Raw genomic sequence first — 17,067 nt, 5'->3', positions numbered from 1 at the left:
GAGAGGATCAGTTGTGGGTGCTGTGACAGCATAGAGTGTAGATTGGTGCAAACATCATCGCCCAGCAGAACCGTATTCATAATCATAGGGACCTGCGTTTAGCATTACATTTTGGAAGCTATTTTTTAGAATTTTTACAGGCCCAATAAGCCTGAAGAGAAAAACACCTAACTTAGACTGTCCTAACGTTATCGAACGCACTGCCAAAGTAAAAACAACATTTGAAATGCAAGCTCCATTGTGCATGCGCATATGAGGGCACATGGGGAAGAGACTGAGATGAGAGGGTGAAAGTGAAGGAAATTTGTTCCGAAATCAAGAGAATCCGAGGAACCCTTGCTGCATTCTTCAGTTCGATAACGTCAGTGGGTGCATCTCAGATGTGTTGTGTGCCCAGACATACAAGTAGCACTAACCTGAGCATGAGAGCTGCTTGTCATCATCGTGGTCAGGAAAACGAAAGGACGAACGAAGAAGATTGCTGACCATGACGAACAACAGTGCATATCCAGACGACAGACGGTTTGCCAGAATCAGTCTGGTGCATCTTCAGGAATCTTCTTTCCTAAGCGCATTCAGCAGTCAGCTTCGAGGTCAAGAGCGCGATGATATTTTCAGAAGGAATAATTTTCAAAATTTTTTAAATTTTGGGGAAGAAGCTTCCTTTCTAAAAAAAACGTTCCTTGCTTTCACGCAAGGTGCCTTGCGGGACATGTAGTCGACAGCACAGTGTCGGCAGATCCACGTTTGTAGGCTGCAGACCCGGCAGACGTTTTGATCAGACCGGCCTGGTGGTGAGATTTTTGACCCGGGAGTACTAAAAACTGCTCGCATCCCAGGGTGCTCAGTTTCGCTCTATCCGATCGAGTAAGGCTTCCAGAAAGGCCCTCAGGTGCGCGGCCTGCGGTGCCATAATATACCTCCTCAGGCTGGCTCTTACCGCCCTAACTCCGGGAATGTAGGCAGGTACGTTAACTTTTTATTTGAATTTGCAGAACCAAACCGGGGTGGTGTCGCCCAATTGCATGTACATGTACATGGAAGAGAATGGAAACAACGAGTTATTATAGAAAATAGCCTATAAACATGATACAGTGTAGCAGGGTGTAGTACATTTATTATTATTATTATTATTGTAGAAGAGAAAAGGAACTAAATATTGCGACAGAGCTTACAAGTTTCCTGGTATGCATCGACATCGGCATCAGTGGAGCCTCCCGCTGTCGATCCTGTTGACGGGCGGACAGGTCGGTGTGAATCCTGAACGGCAACCGAGCCTGTCGCGTTGGGGGATCTCGGCGGCGAGTCTCGCCTCGCCTGCATACATGGACATTGCAACATCATAATAATAAACAACATACGTGTACTTTCCATTGGCATCAGTATTCCGAGTAAGATTTTCGTCGCTTGTGTGGTGTGTTTCTCCACCAATGAGCGCGTACTATGATTATTTTATCGCTGTTCTCACACTTTACCATTTTAGCAGCTTGCATATGCCATATGTGGAAAGCGCGCACTTGCGCCATTTCTGGTGTATAAGAATGATCATTCCTCCATTATCATCATTATCATCCTCTACTGATGAGCTCCGACAGGGAGTGAAACAGCTGTCTAGGGGCGTGGAGCAATATTATCTCTCAACGGAAGTGTCCTTGCTGGTGTCTGTATGGTTCGGCTGAAGAGCGCGTGGTTGTGATGAGTTGGGAATGCAATGAAGAGAAAAGGACATATGGATACGAGTTAAGAGTAACTCTCCATCACTGTAACATGATACTTTATACAGTCAGAAAGTGCAATAACTAGGCACAAAACTGACAGAGTACTGAAACATTCGACGTCCTGACACCTAGCTTCAACACATCTCCGTAGCGCTAACCGACAGCCTTCCAACTTGGAAGGTTCAAGGTTATGGAAAGACCAAAGAGGGGAAGGCAAGCGCAACGAAAACGAGCAAAAGCTACAGTCCCAACGGAACAAAGAATGTCGATTGTTACTGGACGATGACGAGACCAGTACGATATTTGACAAAGCGGTCTAACTACAATTCGAAGCAGCAAAGCAGCACACCACCCAAATCGGGTGGGTCAAAAATATCAAAGATAAGTAAAGAAAGGGAAGCTTTGCGAAAACGAATTGTACAAGCCGAAAGCCAAACTCCTACAGTACTCCTCATGCATGACATTGTATCATGTTACAGTGATGGAAAGTTACTCTTAACTCGTATCCATATGTCCTTTTCTCTTCTACATTTATTTATGGCTCAACATCCGAGTTTCATATTATTATTTTTATTATTATTATTTATTCACAATCACGTGGCACTAGCCAATGAAATGGTGATGTGGGCGATAGCCAGCCATGGCGGTAATAGAGCTAGAGGGGAGAAAGAAAAAGAATGAAAGGGGAACTGAAAAGCAGGAGAAGTTAGGGCAGGGCTGGATATCAACTAGTATGTTGCATTCTGCAGTAGCTGTGTGAATGTATTGTAACATTGGCAGGATTTTAGATGTTGTGGGAGGAGAGACCAATGGCGGTAAGCAAGGAAGAGAGGAGATGTTTGCATAGAGGCAGACCGCGCAATAGGGAAGCGGAGAGAGTTTCTGGTGCGCATGTCTTGAGATTGAGCAAACCAGCTTAGGCAGGAGAGAGCATGAAGAGGAGCAATGCCCAGCTTAATTTTATGAATTTTCTGGCATGCCAAAAAACGCACGCGGACCGAGAGCGGCACAGCAGAAGCAAGGCGGTATAAGTCTGCGCTTGGAGTCAGGCGAGGAAGCCGAAATAATATTTTCAAAAGACGCCTATGCATAACTTCGAGTCGAGCAATCAGTGTTTTAGAAATGCCAGCCCAAATTATGCAGCAGTAATCAAAAATAGGCAGAATGTAAGATGTGTAGATAACATGGCGACAGTCGGTGTGGAGGTGGGTGATGTGTGACGAGAGAAATCCCATTACTGAGCTAACACGGCTGTCTAAATTTTCGATCAGGGATTTCCAGGTTAAGTGTTGGTCAATAATGACGCCAAGATGCTTGTGTTTTTCAACGATGCAGAGCTGGGTTGTGGTGCCTGGAAAGGTGAAGGGACTGGTTATTATTATTATTATAGACAACACCTCATGGCATGAGAAGAAAATCAGCCAGTACGGGAGATGTGGGTGTTAACCAACCATGGTGAATAAAAGAAGAAAAGTAATGGTCAAGACGGAGAAGCATGGGAGGGACAGGTGATGGTGAATCTAGTGAGCAGATTTAAATGCGTCCAGGGTACTGGCATTGCGCGTAGTAGCGGGCAGCGCAAGCCAAGCAGAGTAAGCAACAAAGAGTGGAGAGCGTACAAGGGAGGACGTTTTAGCCAAGGGGAGGGCAACAGAGCATCTTGTCTGGGAGCCATCTGTGATTCGGAACCAGTTATACACGTTAAGATGAGGGGTTACTAATGAAGATAGGTCACAGGAACAACTGGGGGGGGGGGGGGGGATACACATTACAGCAGTTTTCGAAGAGTTGGGCTGCAATTTCCATTTTTCCATCCAATGAATAACGCCATCTATGTTGGACTGTAACTTGGCACTAGCCTCGGGGAGATTTCATAGATAATACTACTGGTACATGCAATAGAATACTGTAATTTCAGAAATTTTAGGTGCTCAATATTTTCGGTATGAGGGCAAAAGGCTAGGTTAGGTGAACAGAAATTTTAGGTACAGAGAAGCAGTTCCCTATTGGATTATGTGTGTTAGTAAGTATTTGTTCGGTGTATTGAAATTTCAGGTATGAAACAGACGCACCGAAAGCACCGAAAATAAAAGTACACCGAAAATTTGTGAAATTACAACACAACAGTAACTAGTGTACAGATGTAGAGTAGCGTAACCATGGTAACCACTAGTGTATGATGAGCCTGTATCGGAGTGCGTGCGAGAACGTAACACTTGTATCACCATAGCAACTTCTAAAAAAAAAAATTCATGGTTCGCGTGAGACTCGGCTGGAAGCAAAAAAAAACTGCAGTCAGGAGATCATTACGCTTTGCCCGGGGTGGCCGAAGTGGACCATCATACGCAGAGACTGACATCCTCCCATTGACTGGGCCCAGATGGTTTCGGACATCTTGGTGCGTCGCTGGTAAATGCGCAAAGCGTGCTGCTCGCAGTGCAACGTGAAGTCCAGCACGTCACCATCCTCGAACTTGGCAAGTTTGCTACACGTACCACACTCCGGGGAAGTGCCTTTGCGCGAAGCCCATCCAAAGAAGTCGGCGTACTTCGGAGACGAATCATAGCCGTGCGTAAGAGGCCACTTCACCACGCCAGCCTTGATTGTAGAACCTTTGAGGAGCTTCATGTGCAGTGTCCAGCTGTGTGTACCAATAGTGTAATGATCAGTGCCCAGTACAAAGGCCACCACTGATTCTACATCGCCAGCACCAGCCTTTTTACTGGCAACATCCTTGTTAATACACTCTGCAACTTTTCCATCTTCGGAAATTTTGACGCGAGCGGAGGCCGCGGACGGATTGAATCTCAGCTCTTCGCTTCGTTTGGCTACATAGCACGGTGTGTACCGGCTTCCACCACCTGCCGCAAGACGAAACTTGTACAGGCCGTCTTGTTCAGGAAAAAACGTAGCCATCAGCATGCGATCGTCATCCCCACCGCTATGTAGAGCCTCCAGTCGGCGTAGTTCTCCGTTCGGATGTCGACATTGAACGCGGACACGGGCCGACTTCAACGCAGACGGTGGAATGCCGCCATGCTCATTTAGTTTGACCTGTATTACTAGTTCCTCGCCAATGTGTGCTTGCCTATTCTGCACAAATAGTCTGCAGTGTGCTGTGTCGATTCCGTAGTCGTGAATGGTGAGGGATCGATCGGCCGCTGCGCGTATACTCTCCTCCGCCTCAGACTCGTACATTTCAACCTGCAGCTGGCTTTGCACACACGGACACTGTTCGTCTTCCATTGTTTTGCTAACCTTTGCCGCGTGCTCTTCAAGGTGATTGCCGAGTCTTAGCACCTCGCACACAGACGCACGCGAACTCTGCATCATGCAAGCCACACGCTTGATAGCTTTGCGGTCGTCATTGACTTGTTCTAGAACATTGCACTGTTGTAATAAACGATCTACTTTCTTACGGCGAAACACATCAATTTCTTCTAATACCTCCTGTTTGCGCTTGTCCAAAACGATGGGCAACTTTTGGAAGAAACTGGCAACTTTCTCTGATGCTTCTTCACTTTGTTTCTGTGCTCCTTGATAACAAACTTCAATCTCATCCAAAACATCACTCACCCCAAACCCTCCAATTTGATCCTGCCTACTTCCTTCCGCAGCATTAGCAGCAGCAGTGGTGCTTGTAGCAGTTTGCGCATTCAGCTCTCTCTCCTCGGTGTTGGAAAATCGTTCTTCGATCCTGTTCAGTATAGGTAGTTTAGCCCTGGCTGCTTCTTCACTGCTTACAACACTGTGCTGCTGTGAATGGCCAGTAGATTTGCATCTTTCACAAAGCAAACACTGGCAGCACTCACACCACCATTGCAATGCTTTACCTGTGTGTAACTGGCAAACATTGTCATCTGCTAATGCTGCTCTGCTCGCATCGTCCTTTTCCCCTCTTCGTCCATCACGTGACACAATGGCTCGTGGACAGTGCAACACACCAGCTCGAACTCGAGACGAATGCTTTGTTGCGTGCTCTGAGCAATACGGCAAAGGTGTTGATGCGTTGCAATCTTCACAAACTTGCGTTGCTACTTCATCACACGCCGTGCAGAGGTTCACAGACTCAGTCAACTTCTCCACTGGATGACGACTTTGTTCGTCAACATCACCACTACTGCTGTATAAGTACGTACTGGCTAAGGGGAGACTCTTCTCTAAATCAATTTCAGGTGCGCCAGACGACTTGGTTACTTTGCCGCATCGCGCGCACTTGATTGTATTCTCGGCATCCAATGATTTTTCCAGACACTCTCCGGCGCACAGCACATGAAAACAGTGTAACAGCCGACCATCGCCTGGCTCAATCCGTCCACACTGTACACAGCTCAACGCCTTTCCGCTCATCCCTGCAGGTTTGTCCATAGCGGCCGCTCCGTCGCAGCGGAGCAAGAGTTCTTTCCTACTTTACAGTAATGTCCGTAGACTCTACCCGCCAGTTTTCAGATGTCGATCCTGTATATAAATAATGGTATGTATCACGCTAGCTGCCCAGTTGGAAGCTACACTGCACACACCAAGAACATGCCTTGTTCAAGCCCTCAACTAACTTTAGGGTTCACGGATTGGCATGCTAGCGTCGTAAGCTACATCATGCACGTGACAGGCGCGTGCATATACTGTCCCACACAATCGGTCAGTGCTCAAATCGCATTTTCCCATCAATATCACTCACTTTCAACTCTACGGGATTCATTACGGTTGGCTCAAACTGCCTGAATTTTTGAATCCACACGCACGAAAGACGTTCCAAGACTTCCACCGTTCGTATTTTTTCAAACGAGTTCCGGGTTTTCCAGTAACTTTGGCCAAAGTTCGGCTAAAAAAACAGGGGGAGCCGTTGCGTTTCCGTAAAATACTGAACGGTAGAAGGATAGCCAAGGTCAAGAGCAAAACAACAAGCCATTATTTGTCAAAATCGAACAAGAAACGGCTCAGCGCATCTATTTTCCGTGCACGCGCGCGCGTACTTTGGCCGACATTCGCGACAAGGTGTGGAGAATTTCTGAAGAAGAAGAATAACAAGAGCAGCAGCGCTCGGAACAGCCGTGCTGGATACTTCCAATCCCGACGACGGAGCGTGTTGGCTGTCGTGAGCTGCTGAAACGACCATGACATTTCTTTTTCTTTGTATACCCTACATATCTTGACGTGCCCTAGCTCAGTTTCGGCCTCTTTACAGGAAGAATATTTTCTTCCATGGCATCAGCGGCCAAACAGCAAGAAGAGCAACAGATCGAGATTTGCAGGGCAAACAAAGGATGCGTGCAGCTACATCTAGTCAGGTTCGATGCAGCTGCGCTTTGCCAGAACCTCAGCAGATAAGAAAAGACGACAGAGTGTCTCAGATGGAACTGGATCTTTCGCCAAGACCGCCACCGCCGCCATCATCAAGTCCAGGTCAGTCAGAAAAATGCAAAGCCCGAGTGAAGTGAAGCCACTGAAGCCAAGGAAAAATTCAAAAAGTACGCTCTCCGGCTAGACTTCGAGTCGATATTTTTTTACTTCGATAGGCGCTGTCGCGGCCTGTAGCGCGCGTCCATAATCCAAAATGGAGGCGCACGTGACGGGTGCTTTTAGTGGCAAGCCGTGAACCCTAAACTTCGGCTCAAGGCTTCAAATCAGTACTACCAAGACTGGCAAGAGTAGTACTACTCTTGGTACTAGTACATACAAAAACAAAAAACATACTCTGCCTATGCTGGGCAGTGCAAACTCTACAACTGCAAGACAATGATTATGTTCAATCATGATTGTTGCAATGTTGAGTCACCACTCACCAGTCATTTGTACATAGTCACTGCGTTGTACTTCGCTCACACAAAGCTCGATCGAGCCCCGTTCAAAACAAACAAACAATGCATGCCACGTGTTGTGAGGGAACAAACGAAAAGGAGCTGTGGCTGCATCCGAGTACAGCTAGAAAGCGGAACGTTCTGAGTGTGACACTTGACAGGACGGACGACATGCGCATATGCATGGGTCGATTATGGATATCGTCAAGAGTAGATAAACAAGAGTGTGCAACTCCGGATCTCTCCTGCACAATCTGCAGATACCCCCGCCCGCCGCCCATGGCGGAATTTTTTGTTGACGTCACCTTTTTCAGGAGAACGCGCATTTTGCTGCAGAGCAGTGTGAGAGCACGTGCGGGGCACTGACTTTGTAGTGCAAATGCGGCCAAGTGCACGAGGGAAAACTTTCCAAAAGACTCATAGCGCGTGCGTCGTCGAAAAGATTACGTCAACAAAAAATTCCGCCGTGGGCCAACCCATCCGCGAGTTGCACACTCTTGTTTATCTACTCTTGATATCGTGCTATGCTGTATTTAGAAAAGCGATCCTGTCAGATTTTCTATTGTTGTGTACTGTAGTGCATTAATTGCGAGGTTTTCCCGAACGCAAATTGAACCCGAGTTCAACTGTACATGTGTGGAACCTACGCGTTAGTTCATTGCGACATGTTTCCCGAACGCAAATTGAACCCTAGGCGGAGCTCCGCCTTATTAACGGCGACCTGCGCAACCTTTAACCGCAAAATACGCAACCGGTACCTGAGCAGCATTTCATTGAAAGGCGTTTCTCGAGCGCAAGTAATTGAATCGAGCTCAACCCGGAAGGGCCTACAAAGTAATATGGGTAATAAAAGAGACAACGACAAAATACAAAGACAACAAAGGAGTAGTAGGTGCTACAAGAGCTGTGCTGGTCAGGCGCAGTGCACTTCTCCGACCATTTCGGTCTCGGAATCAACATGGACTGTGCGAGCCAAGGGGGTATGACTTAGAAGAGCATCTGAATGTCTGGAAGTGGCATCTGGCCAGACACCTCCCCCGACCGTTGACCAGCAAAAGGAAGCTGGTATTGAAAAGCCTGGAGCAGTGTCATTGTAACAGGTTTAATCGAACTTGAAAAGTAAGAGGCCTGGTGAGCGTGCCTCAACCAGTTATATGCAAAAGGTGATAGTATACATGTGGCAATGGCGCCAATGAAGGTGCTAATAGACAGGTGTAAGATGCATGAGGTGCGAGGGAGTGTAAAGTTATAGCGAACAGGGGAAAACTGTTACATCATCCCCCTCCTATGGAGAGGAAGGAGCTTATAACCCAAATGCTCAAGTGGAATAGAGTACAATAAGCGCAAACACGTGCGAGACGAAAAAAGGCTTCGCACTGAAGTAACACAACAAGACGACTGAAACTCCATGCAAATAAAAGTGTAATAAGCTCAAAAAATGTGTAAGGTGAAAACTAGAAGTTCAACTGCAAAACTCAGTGGGCAGAAACCAAGGTTTTGTACTTCTGAAGTGGAACAATGTCATTACCAGATTCATCCAACAAAATATGTTCAGGCTCCCAAGTGGCATCAGAGTAGCCCTGCCACTTGACTAGGTACTGAAGCTGATTCTGCCTGCGGCGGTGACTGAGAATGTTCTCCACCACGTAGCGGGTATGACCATCAAGGTCCGTGATAGGCGGAGGCGTAGGCTGTCTCCTTTTTTTCTTTTTTTTAATATTTTTTATATACTATGTGCACATCCCTACAAAGTAAAAGGGGTAATAAAAGAGAGAAAGACAACAAAGGAGTAGTAGGTGCTACAAGAGCTGTGCTGGTCAGGCGCAGTGCACTCCTCCGACCATTTCGGTCTCGGAATCGATATTGACTGTGCGGGCCAAGGGGGCATACTATGAATGATAGACTTATGGGGGCATCTGAGAATGCAACAGAAATGAGAAAGAGAAGATCAGAAATTACACAACTGCAAATAATATAGGTTGATCATGCTTCAGCTTACGTAGGTCCCGAGAGAGAGAGAGAGAGAGAGAGAGAGAGAGAGAGAGAGAGAGAGAGAGAGAGAGAGAGAGAGAGAGAGAGAGAGAGAGAGAGAGAGAGAGAGAGAGAGAGAGAGAGAGAGAGAGAGAGAGAGAGAGAGAGAGAGAGAGAGAGAGAGAGAGAGAGAGAGAGAGAGAGAGAGAGAGAGAGAGAGAGAGAGTCCTATTAGGAATAGCGTTCTTCTCGTAGGCACGGAGTGCCGACACATTAAAAACCGGGTGACAGCGGCTGGTATGAGGCAACTTGAGCTTGTAGGCATTCGGGCCGACCACCTGGGTTATAGGAAAGGGGCCAAACCACTTGGGGCGTAATTTATGGGATGGTCGGTCCCGAGCTTCAGGAGTCAGGAGGAAATCCCAGTAGACCATTACCAAATCTCCCACCTTCAGCTTTCCCTCGACCCTTGTCCGATCTGCATAGAAGGCCTGACGAGCTTGAGCTGCCACTAGCGCATCTTGTGAGATCTTGACCGCGTCTTGTCTTGCTTGCAACCAATCAGCTGAATCTCTGCCTCCCTGAATAGGGTTGAGGAAGTCGGGTGGCGCTCTGGGATTTAGACCATAATTTAAGAAGAACGGTGTGTTTCTTGTGGATGATTGAGTAGCACTGTTGATTGAAAACTCACAGAGAGGTAGGAGCATATCCCAGTTATCTTGCTTATGATTTACAAAAGCCCTCAGCACATCCTCTACTATTCTGTTTACTCGTTCAGTTAGGCAATCTGTCTGAGGGTGATTGGCAGTACTAAATGCTAGTTTCGTTCCTAAGCGATCAAACAGTTCCTGAAAAAATGATGCAGTATATCTTGGATCACGATCACATACAATTATTATATTATTCTCGTATCCGTCCCGAATGGGACTCACGACGGCAGAATTAACCGTGAGCATGTGTGTGTGAGAGTGGGAGAACGAAACTGAAGAGTCTTGTAATAAAGGTCAAATTTAAGAAGAGCAGTACTAGACTAAATGGCTGAGCAGATGTTACTCCATACTAGAACTTAAACCATGCAGTCGAAATACATGTTGAATATACAGATCAGCACTTCCTTTAGCGTCAATAGTAGAGGAAGTAGGTGCTAAATGTACACACTTTGTCAAGCGGTCTACAAATACATAATATAGCATCATGACCTGTATCAGTCCTAGGCAAACCCATGATAAAATCCATCGAGATATCCGCCCACGACTGACTGGGCACTGGTAAATTCTGCAAGAGACCAGTTTTTAGCTGGCCGCCTTTAACTCGTTGGCAGACGTCACATGACTTGACAAACGCCTTTACATCCAGTCCCATTCTGGGCCAATAGAAATATCTAGCGAGTCTGAAATAGGTGCGATCTCGACCGGGATGCCCCGCAGTCACACAGTCATGGTATTCTAGAAGCAGGGCGAGTTGGAGTTTGCTATTCTTTGGAATGCATAATCGGTTCTGTGGTGAAGATCTGAGATAAAGATAACCGGGTGTTTCATTTAGAAGGTAACGGTCGTGCAGATTGTCATAGCTTGAATTTTTCAGTCTCCTGATAATGGGAGCAAGATCCTTGTCGCACTTGTAACCGCTAACAATTAACTGCGCTATGTCTGGATTAATCTCTAGGGTATGCTCTATGGCATTCAACTGAATGTTAGGAGGATAGGATGACCCGCCTATTTCAGAATCACTGAACCGATCTGAACGGCGTGAAAGCGGATCGTCAATGTTTTTCTTTCCTGGTTTGTGAAAGACCGTAAAGTCATAGTCAGCTAAAAACTCTACCCATCTTGCCTCACGCTTGGTGAGAGTCGGTTTGGTTCATAAATAGACAACACCCATATTATCAGTCATCAGATCAAAATGGCAGAATAGATAGATTCTCCAGCACTTTAATGCAAATACCACAGCCAACGTTTCCCTCTCGCCGCAGTATAGTTGCGTTCTGCAGCTGACAGTTTCCGACTACAATAGGTTGCGGGATGCAAATCCATATCTTCTCCCTGCTGCAGGAGCACACCCGCCACGGCAAAGTCACTTGCGTCAGTTTCTACCGTGAAGCTTTTCTCAACATCGGCCAGTTGCAACACTGGCGCCTCGAGTAATGCTGATTTTAGAGACTCGAATGCCTTCTGTCTAGCAGCGCTCCATTCAAAGCGTGAATTTTTTCCGGTGATTTCTTCTAATGGACGAGAGATGGTCGAGTGTCCATCTATGAACCTTCGGAAATAGTTTGCAAAGCCAAGAAACTTCCTCACATCAGTTACTAACGACGGAGTTGGCCATGTTTCCACAGCACTTATCTTCTTGGGATCAGGGGAAATTGATATGCCGTTGATTTCATGCCCCAAGAAGAGAACTTCTCTCACGCCGAATTCGCATTTAGACTGTTTGCAATACAGCTCACTATTTCTAAGTGTTTCTAGAACTGTTTGAAGATGATGCAGATGATCTTCCCAGGTCTTGCTGAAAACTAGAATGTCATCCAAGAATACTACAACGAATTTTCGGAGATGCGGTTGCAGAATAGAGTTCATGAGTGACTGAAAGGTGGCCGGGGCATTAGTCAGCCCGAATCCCATGACTCTAAATTGGAAGTGGCCGAATGGCGTATTAATGGCCGTCTTAGAAACATCCGAGTCTTGAATTCTGATATGATGTACCCCGACCGCAAGTCCAACTTGGAGAAATATGCACTGCCCTGGATCGTGTCGAATAAGTCATCAATATTAGGAAGACAAGCTTTGTTTTTGATCGTAATTCTATCCAATTCTCGCCAATCGCACACCATTCTCAGAGTACCATCCGACTTCTTCACAAAAAAACAGTCGGAAAACACTTGGTTAGCTTCCAATGCCGCTATCAACCAAAGACGAGCGTTTCCAGCCAAAAATCCTGCCGCGTAATCGACCCTCTGTGCCGCATTTGGGAGTGCCAACGACCGTAGGGCCATGTCCATTGCAAACGTCCATTCTTTGAATGTAGCGGAATCTCCTCCAAACACAGGCGGCTCTTTCGTAAGGCGGGGTGTTGGCTCCCACGGTTCCGAGTTCGGATATATTGTTCGGTTTCCTTGGCTAACGCACTGAGCGGTCTTGATATCGTTTATCAGCCGAACGACGAGTACGAGGAGCGTAAGCAGAGCGACCAGAACACCTGCCAAAAGGAGAGTAGTAACCATCCTCTGCTACCAGTGTAACAGGTTTAATCGAACTTGAAAAGTAAGAGGCCTGGTCGAGCGTGCCTCAACCAGTTATATGCAAAAGGTGATAGTATACATGTGGCAATGGCGCCAATGAAGGTGCTAATAGACAGGCGTAAGATGCATGAGGTGCGAGGGAGTGTAAAGTTATAGCCAACAGGGGAAAACTGTTACAGTCATGCTTTGATGCGAAATCAGTCACAGATGTGTTTCTGTGGTATAGCGGACTGAAGAATAGTAAACGTGTTTTGCAATATATGTATGAACTATGAAGCTATTTTGTATATAGTATGTTCCCATTCCGTTTTTGCTTTGGTGTAGCCCTGAGGTTGATTGCTTATTTATTTCTACCCTTCCTCTCTCCATACTTCTGCCCCCCCCCCCTCTCTCTCATTCCTTCTGTCGTCCACATGTATCAAAGGAGGCGAAATCGCCTGTTTGTGGTGCGACGTTAAATAAACTTCTACAACAACTACAACAACAGATGCCAATGGCCTCCTCCGCTCCATATCATCAGACAGTTTCATGGTGGCACTTCACAGTAACCTCTTCATTTTAAAATACAGGTATTTGAAAGGTCTCAATGTGCTCCTCCAGGGCCAGGGGTCCCATTTGGACATTATTCGAGGTTGCCAGTGTCGTAAGTGTCCTTCAAGTTATATCTTGGCTTGTGATGTGACGTTTCGCCTGCTAAAAATGCATGTGTCTCACTCTGGCATTTTGACAGCAGAAATGCACAAATGTAGAGCTGCAACCCCCACCCCTTCACCACAATCCTGGGTACGCACGTCGCAATTTATCAGCTACAGCTCGGAGAACTTTCTTCTTGTCAATTATACAGTCTACTCTAGAATATGCAAGTAATGCGTATGTGCACTGTTTGAAAACTACCCTATATAACAGGCTTGTAACGGTCAGCCATATTGCGATGAAGAAGGCATTTGGTTTAGATAGAATGACCCCAACTGCATTAGTTTTACAACGGTGTCATCTGTATTCGTTTGAGCAAAGAGTTAATTTGAAACTATACGTTTTGGTCTATCGCTGCTTGTCATCAATTGCTAGCCCCCTCCTTCAGTCACTGTTTCTCCTGCGTTCAGTTGGCCCGCACACAAATGCTCGTACTCGTGGCCAGGATACAGCTGCCTTTGTATTACCTACTGTACATATTGGGTATGGACTGCGCTCAGTTTCTTTTCTGGCTGCAGGTCGGTGGAACACTCTTCCTCCAAACTGTCGTCAGGCACAATCTGCTGGTACTTTTGCTCACCTCACAAAGATTCACCTAGGGTTCCCTGTAACAAGGCCATGCCTGTTGGGACTCCCCTAGTCAAATAATAAATACTACTACTACTACTACGCCACTGCCACTGGCCACTGGCCGCTGTCCCGACGTCGACAGAATTTCAAGTTGACGTTACTTTGATGATGCAATGCGCACTGTACACGGATTATCAGACGAATCCGGAGGCTGTGGTTGACCGAAGCCGATCTGATCCTGTACAAATAATATTAATTATTGGAAAGAAAAACGTTGACACCCGGTACCCGTGCACATGTTGTAAACCACTGGTACAAGGAGCATTGCAATTGCTTCATTTAGAAAAGCGATCCTGTCAGCTTTTCTATTATTGTGTTCACATGGCAAGAAAAACGACACCGCTATGCTACGTAAGTTTCTACGTAAGGTGCTCGGTATTTCACTTAGGCTACGTAAGTCTCTACGTAAGGTGCTCGGTATTAGATCTACCAACGAGTGGTAGCCGCGTGCTGTGCACGTGCACGGCAGACATTGTGTTGCAGCGCATGTCCGTGTTTGGATGTGCATGCGCGAGGAACTTTCTCCTTTGGAACTGCTTCTTGTATGAGCTGTTTCGGATATTTCGTCTCCTGGCCTGGCTTATTTCGTTTCGGCGCTGCTGAGACCTTTCGCAGAATATTACTCAATGACAGGTAAGTTGACCAGTTCCCTTTGATTCATTTGCTTGTGTTGACTCTTTCATTTACGAAAAGTGTGCTGATTTTGGGCGGAATGCAATAAATAATGGAAAAGCTGACAGGATCTCTTTTCTAAATAATTAATTTAGCTTTTCCGCTGCCGAGGCCTCCTTTTACGGAATACTCGATGACAGATGATCTCTGAGTTGACCGGTTTCCTTCGATTCATTTGCTTATGCTCACCCTTTCATTTACGGAAACGTGTGCTGATTTTATTCGGATTTAGATCCATTTTTATCTCTTTGCCCTTGTCTACAGTGTGCGAAGAACGCGAGTTCACCTTCTTGACGGTAAGGCTTATGTTAGGTGTGTTGTCGAAATACTCATATTCATTGTACAATGGTACGTTAAAAGTAAGGCACTGGTCAGTGGCATACTATCGTTGGCAGTTCCCAATCTGGAGGGAAAGGTTCAAGAATCCATTGACCGAGTTTGCAAAATAAATTCGCATATCCGGGAAAATCATTGTGGAGAGGTTCAGTAAACTTGTTTGCTTCATACGAAACAAGCCAATGGGTGCAGTCTCGTGAAGATCTCGCACTTGTATGATTGGATTTGTTTACTCTAGTCTGGGCTGTTTGATTTATTATTTGTGAGTACCGCCGAGATTGCAGTGCCCCAAATAAAGTTTCGTGCCGCCAAAGCAAGAATTACGATCTGCAATCTGTTTGTAGTACCTGCAAGAATGTGCTGTACATGTATCGTACATTCTCTGTTGCTGTTTCAGTTGCCGTCATGTTGCTAAAGAAAGGTTCAGTAGAGAGGTTCTGCAAAACGAAAATTCGAACGAAGTTTCGCGACAGTCCTTGCGAAAGTGTGTACGAATTTTTGCACGAGCTTTGCGTTCTGCACATTTTCGTAGTTTGCGCGGGCCAAGCGCACGTACGCCATGACCCGATCTCACGAAAGTGTGTACGACAGTTCATTTCGCGTTCCCTGCTAGTTTCGCGTCCAAAGTTGCGAAAGTTCGTGCGAAGTTTCGCACTTCATGACGTAGAACGAAAGTTTGTACGCATTTTCGTTTTACAGAACCTCTCTATAGCTCTAGTGACTCGTTTCTTTCATACGAGACGAGTCAATGAGTTGGTGTGGCTTAGAATCTTTCGCTGTAGAAGAAATCTATTCGTATGTCTATTGGAGAAATAATTGTATTCACTGGTTATAAAATAGGTTAAGACAAACTCACACAATAAATACCATCGGTCCCTTGGTGTTCGTCCTAAAGAGGTTCGACTGAATATCATTCATACTCACCAAAAGATGTGCAAGATTTTATTATTATGGAGTGCCTTTTTTTATCTCTCAGTACCTCCAACCATAGCCTTGCCCCATTTATCCTCAGGATCAGTGTAGTTGTTGGAACGAGGTGTCGGACTCAGCAATGTATTTGTTTACATTTTAATACATGTTTATTGTTCCTCCTTTGCTGTGTTGTTTTAGAAAATCGTGGACTAACAGTCATTGAACTACTTCCAAAAGTTGTATCGACATCAACAGGATTACCATTTCAGTGCAATATGATGCAGGATGACCTTATCACGATAACCCATGATTATAAACCATTATAAACACAGAATCAACAAAAACATCTGCGACACGCACCTGGCGCATGGCTACATTAAATTTTCTCAAATAAATCTGATCGAGGGTGGGGAAATCTAAATATCTGAAAGGCAAGACAAATTTATGACAGTCATGAAATTCTGCAACAGCAACATGCACAGAATGACCTCCGTATAAAATAAAAAAAGGATCACCACGGTCCACCACTACTCACATGTTTCCCCGCAGAAGAACATGCTAGTGCCATTTTCTGCAAGAAAAGGCTTGCACATCAATGCGTATAATACGGTGTTGATATGATGTGAAGGCCATCATTTACTTATTGATATAGGACATTCCATTGATTGGTGACAGAAAAAAAAGAAAGAAATTATAGCAATAAAAACTGCTTCATGGCAGTTTTCTAAAAAAAGTTATTGTGTTCTAGTCCATGGACCCCGTCTAAAAAGTAAGAAATTAACAAAATGTGATAGCCGAAAGTTAAAATTTCACACAAAACCTCACAATAATCACATACACAGAATGAAAAGCTACATGTAGAAGACCTTTTCCCCTCGTGATCCTCTTTCCTATGCATGCATGACATGCATGTTGCCAATTGTTGGTGCAGTACAAGTTTAGTGTTGAAAGCAGCATTTCAAGTGTTGTGATTATTGTGAGGTTTTGTGTGAAATTTTCACTTTCGGCTATCACATTTTGTTAATTTCTTACTTTTTAGGCGGGGTCCATGGACTAGAACACAATAACTTTTTTTAGAAAACTGCCATGAAGCAGTTTT

Source organism: Sycon ciliatum, chromosome 12 (genome assembly GCF_964019385.1).
Source record: "Sycon ciliatum chromosome 12, ocSycCili1.1, whole genome shotgun sequence".
NCBI lineage: Eukaryota > Metazoa > Porifera > Calcarea > Leucosolenida > Sycettidae > Sycon > Sycon ciliatum.
This window is presented reverse-complemented; position numbering follows the sequence as displayed.